Below are 10,454 nucleotides of genomic sequence, written 5' to 3'. Positions count from 1 at the left end.
CATTAGCTGATACAGCAAAAATGTGTATTTTACTCATGCAACTTGCTCAAGAGAAAACTCAGAAATGTCTCTGGAACCAAGAGAACCATTTGAAAAATAAGAAAACTAAAGCTCATTTTAATAGTTGAACATTGTATAAATGGATGCTAAGGACTTGATTTATACAATGCAACAGAAGAAAATTATTTGAGGAGCCTAAATTGATAGTGAGAGAAGTTTGCAGAAAGTCCTTAGGCTGCTTCTGGAGTCCATGAAGGCAGTGCATTATCTTAAGAAAGCAATCAAATTCTTGGGCTAATTTTTTACCTTTTTTTTTTTTTTTTTTTTTTTTTTTTTTTTTTTTTTTTTTTTTTTAATATATATAATTGGCTGAACAGTAAAGGGGCCCTGGGGCTCATTAACCTTATTTAGGTTAGCCTAATCTATGCTATGAACAAGGTGCACACTATACTTCAGTTAAATATACCGTTATATGAAATCAGTTTGGCTATGTGAATACTATATATATAATCACAAATTAAATAGGGCTAAGGCCAATTCTCTGGACACTGTGAAATGGCATAACACTGTTTATACCCACTTTAATAAATGTTCTCCTCCTCCAAAAAAGACTTGTCTATGCCATCTATTGCAGTGACATCTAACTCTCTATACCTGTGGAAAACTGACCAGGGAACATGTGATCCCTGGAGAGAGCAAATCTGTGTTACAGACCAAACTAAAATTTTACAGCTTGGACACTCATATCAGAGGAGTTGCTCATCATTTCAGCACTATACTCATTGCTTCCATTTAGGTCAGATTTCTTAAATATTAATCTGGGTCTGCAAAGGATGAAAATTTTCTTAACAAAAGTCTATGATTTCCAAGCCTGAAATATTCTCTTCAACATATTTCTTTGTAAAATCAGGTTTAGTTCTTCATCTCAAAACACAGAAGTTTTTGACATAGGGTGAACAGTGGAGCTCTGAGATAGAGATACACAAACTGAATTCAGTGTCTCTTTGTCTTTATCTACCACCCTAGTGTGAAAATTTAGAAATGGCCTTCTAAAAGAATTCATTAGCAGTTCTCGTTTCAATGGATATTAATTAAGATGTTCCCCTTCTAGCTTTTTTATTATAATGTGATCATTTAATAGGCAGGAAAAAATTGAATAGACAAACAATTTTACAAGGATAATTTCAGACACATATTCAGGGGTGTCTTTGATACCCTCAAGGATTTGGTTTTGCAATTACATGGAAGTCCTAATTACATGTTTTGTAAGTGAGAATTTTTCTAGTTCCTTCTCTCTGTACAGCAATTTTTGTGAAAATTTGTTGTCCTTTCAGCTATAACTCACTGTGGTTTAAAGTGAATTCCTACATATTCATGAATTTAAATATACCAATTTGAATAAAATTATTTTCATTAAGCTATAATAAAAAATAAAATATCCTTACTGTCATAACTCAAAAGCAGAGAAGAAAAGAATTATGGGTTGACCAAGGACATAGAGTTTTGAAATAATTTATATTTCCATTCAGTTGTACTAGTAACTGCTGTCTACTTTTAATGAATACTGCTCAGTTCGGATGTTATGTTTCACTTAAATTCCTTTCTGTTAATAATATACAGGGCTTAATTTTTTTCACCTCGGTGCCTTTAAGAGTATAGAACTGCAGTTCTAATCCTTTTCACACCCCAAAAATACAAAAGTTTGCTTATTCTTTATACCACTTGTTATAAATGCCAATACAGTAGTCCAATTAAAATTTTAATTTTTGGTTTATTAAAAAAGATCAAATTACAGAATTTCAGCAAAACCACCACAGTGGAGATACTTGACTATTTTTACCTGGGAAAATGTCAAGAGTGAACCGGGACACAGTACCTGGCCGACTGCCATCCCCCCTAGGTTCACGAATTGGCCTTGTTCAGGGCTTAGCTTTTATACACTTTATTCCGCCTCTGGCAAAAATTTCCTCATAGTCCTTTCGTTTCCAAGCTAGTTATTCAAATTCATAGTTGTCTCCTGCTTAGCTGAAAAGAGTTCCTCCTCTCCTGCGAGGTGTCAATTCTTGGTTTCCCATGAGTGTGTCGATGCCCAGGTTTATGAATGGTAAAAGTTCATCTCCGGAGATGTGGATGATGATGTTCCTCTAATGGTGGTGACCACGCTCGAATGAGGGTGTTGGCTGAAGATAATGATCTGACGACTCTGCCACCCAGGGAGGAGAAGACTGATAGCTTATCTTAATGTGTCCTCTCCTGATGCCAAGGACACGGCCCGGTTTTCCTCTAAATCATTTGTCTCCTTTCTAAATGTTAAATTCCAGGGTGGTGCCTGCTTTTTGTCTTATCGAATTTTCAAGGCAGACTGAAACTTGTATTCTCATATAACATATATACAGTGATTTTCATAATTTTAATATGTCATAACCCATAAGAACAAGAATTAACATCCCATGTTTTTCACACCACTTATCCCTGTAGTTCAGCCAATAAGTAACTAAAAAAATAAAATTCAGTTAAAAATCCTGAGACATTTCTTCAAACCTTTTGTCATCTATAATTCTGTTCTTCCCTCTTCCTCTTTCTACCTCTACCTCTTCCTTTTGTCCTGAGTTCCTCAGTATGTTGGTTTTCTACCAGTTAATCTACTTCTGCCTTTCTGACTTCGAATAACACACAAGCCACTGCCCTTCAAACTACTGTGAGGACGTATTCAAGCATTTCTAAATCTCTCATTAAATGATATCTGAAAACATTTTCACTAATTTTTGCTTCTAGAAAAAAGGAAAACACCAAAATTACAAAAATGTTGTAGACCAGAATTCAGTTTCTTAAGGAACTAAGTTCATTATTTAACACTTTAATAGCAGTATTCTGGAATTAGATACATAGGAACCTGGAGTCTTTGGTATGATATCCAATAAACCCACATTTTTAGTACTCATTAAAATTACCTAGTTAATGAACTATAAATTTAGACTGTAAATTGTGATGTTATAGAAGAAGTTTTCATTACCTCAGTGGACAAATATTGTCTCCCTTGAGGCTTCTGGCAATCAATTTTAATTTCTCCTCAAAACAAAATTTTAGGGAACATTTTATTCCTCATTTTATGGACTGAGGAGATTTAGATGAAGAAAGGAGAAGGAAAGAGGAAACTTTGTGTGTTAAATTTAATTGATGTTAGCTGATAAATCATTATGAAGGTTAAAAAATTATTTTCTGAATTGCAATGTTTACTCTTATCTTTGGCATTAATTCAGTAGATTTGTGCACTTCAAAACCGCCACTACAAGATGAAACCAAGAGATAAGCTGTTGAAGTCCTCCCAGTCCATTATGGATGAATTTTTTTCTTGTATTATACAATCTGTGTGGTCAGAAAGAATTACAGAAACTTGCATCTTTAGAGTAGCATATTAGTTTTCTTAATCTTAAGTAATATTTTTTTAATAGTACTTAAAAGAGAAAATACTAAGTTGTTTTTCCCTAAGTATGTATAAGTATTTGTATGTCTGTCCGTGTCCATGATGACTTTGATAACTGATTTTAAAAATTAATTTAAATTTTTAATGACTAGATTCAGCAAGGATACAGTTCTGACCTTCTAGACTAAATAATAACATAAACTAAGAAACATCTCATGTTGTGAGGAGAAACACCTCTAAAAAAATTGAATAATCCATTGAATTTGGAAAATGCTTAATATGTGTAAGATAATGATATTATTTCAAGATTCCAAGTAATTTAAAAAAACCCCAAAACAACAATAACAACAAAAAAACAAACCCTCAACCCCCTTGCAAAAAATATAATTCCAAAAGAAACCCACAACCCAAACAAAAATAAAATCCAAAAATAATTCAGAAAAGTTACCATAGGCTTGATAATAGTCGTGGAGGATAAAACTATTTACGTGAAGATGATGTACAAATTAACAAAGACAGACTTTCTATCATGTACTAGAAAACCAGAATTTATCTGCCAAACACCTGTAATAAGCACACCTCTATATGTCATGTAGAGAAGAATTCCTTTACACAATGTGAAGAGACGAAGTTACTTTAGGGCTGTTTGAATTAGTAATAAAAACTGCAGTGGAACTGGAGAGTCTTTGTCATGCTTTCGTTCCACACACTGGGCTTTGAAGCAGCCCTCATGGAACTTCAGAACTTCCATGAAACATCCCCTAAAAGGAGGCTAAAGAACATCAAAAAGGTTTAGAGGAAAAGGCAGGTTATGAGATGTTTTAAATGACTACTGGAATAATTTCTCATGAGAGACAGCGGATATTCTGTGATCAAACTGGGACCACCAATATACAACAGACTGTAGGTACTGTAGTCATCTGCTCCAAATGTGTCCATCATCTTTTAACTCCACAGAATCAAACACCTCATATGAAGCATTTAATTCTTCTAAGTTAAAAAAAAAAGAGTTATATTTATTATGCTTATATGTTTTTCTGTGTCTTTCAGTTTTGCTTCTGAGCTTGCACAGTGCACTAGGTAATGGGTTGTTTGTCATTATCATCACCTGTAAATAAATGACACTTTAAATCCTACTTGAGCTGTAATTTCTTTGATGGATATAAATGCTCCAAGGTAGAATAGAACAAAGTATGATCCTGAGTATGTTATAGTTTCTTGTCCACTGATTTATAACAACCATACAAAATGAAGTTTATACCCTATGAATTCCTACATATGTTTATCTTCTGAAACTCATTTAGTTTCTATGACATGCCAAAACAATTTATCAATTCTACGATGTAACATTAAAATTGGAATTTATTGTTGATTTATTCTTTTCTCTTTTGCAGACAATGCAACAAACTCCAAAGATCAAGTGAAGAATAATGAAGCATCAGACACTTAGAGCTTTGAAATACAAGAACCTCAGAAATAATATCTCTGCATATAAAAAAATAATAGAAAATAATATATAAAAACAATTCTGAAGACCTTGACAATTTATTAATCAAAGATTGCAAGATGACTGATTCAAATTCAACTTCTGTTCCTTAAAATTAAATCCACATAGCTAAGAAAACGATGTATAGAGGACAGGAAAAGTCAGCCACGATTTAGCTGTAATGCATTATGGAATGTGCTATATAGGTAGCATACTAAATATAGCACAGGGGTAATGATGCCGTGGTAAAGTACACTAATTTGTATTTCTAGTCGAGGTGCTTTGGCCGTGTTATTTGGAAACTGTACTATCTTTTGTAACCATTGGTCTTATGATTTAGCCCATACATAGCTAAATAAAGGATTAGTTATGGTGGACTGTGGTGTCTTTACATTCTGAATCACTTTTCATGTGTTTATGCACAAATTGTTATTTTTTCCAAGTAGTAAATTCTGTACTAACAAAGAGAATTAAAAAAGAACCCCAACAACAGATAGCTAGTCAAATGCATGGCCATGAGCAAATTCTGAAAAATAACATAATTGCATGTAATGACTTTTCAACAGAATAACTGCCTAGCTTCCATCTAATAGCAGTTCAGAAACATTTTAAGCAAAGTATGGTGTACTCTGGTCATAACATTAGGTATATTTTATTTTATGAATGGTTTCCAATGGTTTTAAACTGCTGTAACTTTCTTCCTTCAAGGACTTTCATATTTTGATTGTGTATTTTATGAAGAATTTGCTTTCTTTTTAATCTTGAATTTGGTCAGTTCTTGCTTATTGAAACAGATCTGTTGAAAAAACAAACACTGTTTCCTATTTTTTTTCTTTTCCCCTCCCAATCATTTCTTTTCCAAACTCAAGTGTGTTAGTTTAATTTGTCCCTATAGAGAATTCAGCTCTCAATTTTCCTTGACATTTTTTTAAATGTTTTTCTACTTCTGTCTTTTCCATGTCAGAAGTACTGTCCACTGTATTCAAGGAATTTTTAACTCTGTAGAAATGTAACAATTTATGTATGAAAAGAATGGTGCATAAAGTAGCTAAAGACTATGTTGCACTATGTTGCAAATCCAGGAAAATTTCAAGGTATAAAGTGTAATATCAGCTTTGACCATTTGTGACGGTCTACTACAGATATTAAACTGTATCAAAAAACCCAATTCTTTTTCCTATTAAAAAAACCATTTGTGCATTTTTTATTTTGACATTTGGTCAAAATATTTGAGAACTGCATTATCCTATTATTTTGCCCTAATACGTGGGTCAATTTAGCCTCTCCTGCAATTTTATGTGTTTATTGTGGTAGTTGTCAGCATAACTCCAGCTTTTTGCTACAGTATGGGAGGAGAAATATTGTGCCTGCATTCTTTCTTATGGCAGTTGACATTCTAGGAAGTGCACATTTCTGATTATGAATTAACCTTATTACCCTAAATTGGTCCTAGATGATAATGTACTTTCAGCCATAAACAGAATAATTTCACTTTTATTTCTTCTGTTCAGCATAGAATATAGAATACATCATATCAATCCAACTTTTCAAGAGAAAGGAAACTTTATATCAAAGTCTTGGCTCAGCCAATATGAGGGGTTTTACCTAGAGGCAGACCTGGTTTGAAGACATTCTAAAAAGAGAAGGAATCATAGAATGGTTTGTGTTGGAAGGAACCTTAATGATCATGTAGCCCAAACTCTCTGCAATGGGCATCTTTCACTACATCAGGTTGCTAAAATCCCTATCCAACCTGACCCACTAATATTTCCAGTGATAAGGCATCACAACTTCTCTTGGCAACTTGTTCTAGTGTCTCACCACCCTCAGAGTGAAGAAACTCTTCCTTGTACTTTTTACTGTCTTTCAGTTTAAAGTCATTCCTCCTTGTCCTGTCCTTGCAGGTTCTTTTAAAAGTCACCCTTCATCTTTCTTGTATACCCCCTTTGCAGCCAGAAATGTGCAATAATGTCTTTAGAGCCTACTCCTCCAGGCTGAACAACCTGGAAGCTCTTTCAGCCTGTCCTCATGGGAGATATGCTCCAGCTCTCTGACTGTTTTCTCTGACCATGACTCTGGTTATTTTCTGACCAGGGCTGTCCCCTGGACAGTCTCCAACAGGTCCATATGTTGTACTGGGGACCTCAGGGCTGGATGCCATTTAATTCTTTCATTGTGAATCCAATATAAAAGTGTTTAATAAAGAGATAGTGGTAAGTTAAAGATATAAAGTAGAAGCAACCTAAAAAACTTTTTAGATTGAATATATTACAAAACCTACAGGTAGCCATATAAAACCGAAGCTAACTGTACTGATGTAAATACTTTAGTTATTATAGTTTGCATCTAAACAAAACAAGGATTCCTACTTAAAAAATAAGGCTAACTTTTAATTTTATCTCACTTTTATCACTTCACATTTTCTATATTATAAAAAGAAATTTTCATGCTGAAATTCCACTGACATAATATTATCTATGCCTCCTTCTTGGACAGAAGATACAGTTATGGGTGCTGTGTCACTAAGAGCACTTTGCCATATAATTAAAAGTAAGATAGGAAAAGCAAATAAAATCATGTAATATAAACATCAACAGTCCACTACACTTTTAAAAAATGTTCATTATTATTTAAAAATATTTCACTTATGATTAATAGATTAACCAATTTCCTTAGAATAAAATATGAACATGCATTTACTTCACGGTATACTCTAAGAACTTGTCTGTCTGAATAAAAATACACAAGTGAAGTCAGACAGTATTTACTTTCCTCTTTGCCATGAACTCAAAAGGCTTAAGGAAAATCAAAGCCTTTCTGAACATGCTCTTCCTGCAAGGGCATCTTTTCTTATTGCTTTTTAAACCTCACAAACATTGCTTTCAATCCATCATATTAATTAGACTTTGGAACAGAATTTGAAATGTTCTGATGCAAAGACAGAAGTCCCAAAGGCTGAGATGTCAGAAATATTTTGAATTAACCGCAAGAAAAACAGAAATTTGATGCCAGTGTCATGACAGGAAGAACTACAAATGTGCTTACTTGAAGAGATATTGAGCTTCTTTGATGGGAATCTTCAGGTAAAAATTACATGAAAGGTATATTAAATAGATGTGCAAGAGAGAAGCACAAACACAAAATTTATGACAGATGTAAGCATGTTGAGCTGTGTATGACTGGTAAGTAAAGGATTCAAGAGCAAAACACTGACATGAAAAGGTATAAAACTACTTAAACCTAAAAAAGAACCAAACGGAGCCCACAGCTCGGAAACATTGAACATCAGGCCATTTCAAGTAGCAAGGGAGCACAACCAACTTACCAGCAAGAGTCTGGTCAACTCCTAAGGTGTCTTTTAGGAGGTGATGACAATATTAAAGCTCAGCTTTAGAAGTTGTTAGTCTTAGCTTTCTATTATGAAGTTTTGTCCAGTAGATACTGCCTTGTATTTTTGTATCTAGCTAACATAAATATTCTAAAACTCAACAAAGCTTGACGGTCCAGAGAAGGCACTATCAAAAGGGACATCATATGAAATATTAATTAATTCACATCTGTTAAAAGCATTTTATTTAGCATAAAATAATTTTAAACTGGGAACAAAATATTCTTCATTTTTACCAGATTTTTAAAAGAACATACATCATTTGTCAAAAGCCTTTTTCTTTCCACTACCATCTGGCTCCTTTTTCAAAACATAGGGGGAGGAAAAAAATCATTAAAAATACCGCAGATATTGTGGGGAGAGAAACACAATGAAGTTTATGATTCAAGCTGATTACTGCAGGCCATCAATAGCACAGCAGACAGCCACATTAATGAGATATTGGGTCAAAGTTAATGTGTTCTTCAGGCAAACATCACAAATATTTATCAATAAATAAGTAAATATTTTGAAAACTCTTATCAGAATTATAGATGGGAATGTCTCTTTCATTGTTTCCATTGACTCGGTATGGGTACATGATCTATCTGCAAGTCAGATTCTGAAAGGTGATGAAATTCAGAGAAGTGATGTCTTTATAAGTTAGGTATTGTGGACTGGTAAAATATGTACTCAGAAAGAAAGCAGAAGCACATAGTTTCATGCAACACAGTACAATGTCCAACCACCCTCTCCTCTTTGAATTCCTTTCAGATTTTTCATATTATAGGTATTGTAGTTACACAAAGAAATGAAAAGTGGCTCTAACAGGAGTTACAACAGAAATCTTTAATCAGCCTCAGCTGAGTTGTTCCTGAAATTAGGTGAGATAAATATAACACGTCTTTGACATACATTGAGGAGAACACATAGAAATGTCAATGAGATCATGCCTTTTATTTCTGATCTTGAAACTGCAATATGATTGTATATCTACTTTTAATTTTTTAAAGAAGGAGTAAGGTTGATTTTTTTTTTCATTTGGAATTTTGCATTAATCTCAATTTAAAGTACACCCAAGAACCTAAACCATTTTTTGATATGTTGAAATATACATCCCTGTCCAAAAATCTTAATTTATTGATTTTTTTTTCAAAAGTAACTGGAAAATCAGCAATTTGATTTGATCCCACTACTTATCAGGTGACATTAATTCACATGTAAAGTCTGAACATCATTAAAGTCAAAATGATCTTAGAATTAACCTATCTAAATTCTTAGGATCAAATCATCTTAACCTTAACAATAGTGGTTATATAAAAGAAGAAAAAAGCAATTGTATGAGTACAGCTAATTTGTTATAAAGGATGCTAGACTGCATCAAAGCAGACAAAAAAAATCTGCTGAGCTGACTGTGCACCACAGGAATTTCCATTTTTAAAACAATTAACTGAATTACTGTTATTAGTATAGTCTACAAAAGAAATGCAAATACTTTAAGGATATACTTTTAGAAGTGGACTTTTTTTTGTTAAACTTCTGCAATGTCATGAGGTTTTGTAACACTCAGATGCTATTGTTATACTGATTATAATAGAAAAAGTAAAATTGTCAAAGACACATTAACTATATAAATACTGTATATTAATAGTGCTAATAGAAAGTGAAAATGCTCCAAAATTAAAAGCAATACATCCAGAAAGCTCATTAAAATAAAATACCATTTGTATTGAATCAAATTTTTTATTTTATGTCAAGGTTTGGATCTCCTGAGAAATAAGGACAAACTGACCTTTGTGTCATAAGAACATTCTAAATCACAAGGCATTAGCTGAGAAAAGAGAAGAGATGGGTTTAAAACACCTGTGACTCAATTCAGTTGTCTAAACACAGATGTCTCAATCAGTTTGAGATTGTTCTGGCTGAGTGGAACCCACATGGCTTCAATGTACTACTTCAAGAAGTGTACACAGATATTGTGTTTTAATTTTCAGACTCATACAAATGTTTGCACACTCTGGCATGTTATTGTAGCATCTTTTACTCAGATATAGAGTTTACTGAGTTGCAAAAGACACAGTCAAAAATTCCAACAATGCCCTACACAACACAACTTAGAGAATCTGTATGTCATTTTGACTTTAATGATGCCCAGAGTATACATGTGACTTAATATC

This window comes from Prinia subflava, chromosome 3, assembly GCF_021018805.1.
Source record: "Prinia subflava isolate CZ2003 ecotype Zambia chromosome 3, Cam_Psub_1.2, whole genome shotgun sequence".
In the NCBI taxonomy this organism is placed as follows: Eukaryota; Metazoa; Chordata; class Aves; order Passeriformes; family Cisticolidae; genus Prinia; species Prinia subflava.
Note: the sequence above shows the minus strand (reverse complement) of the source record.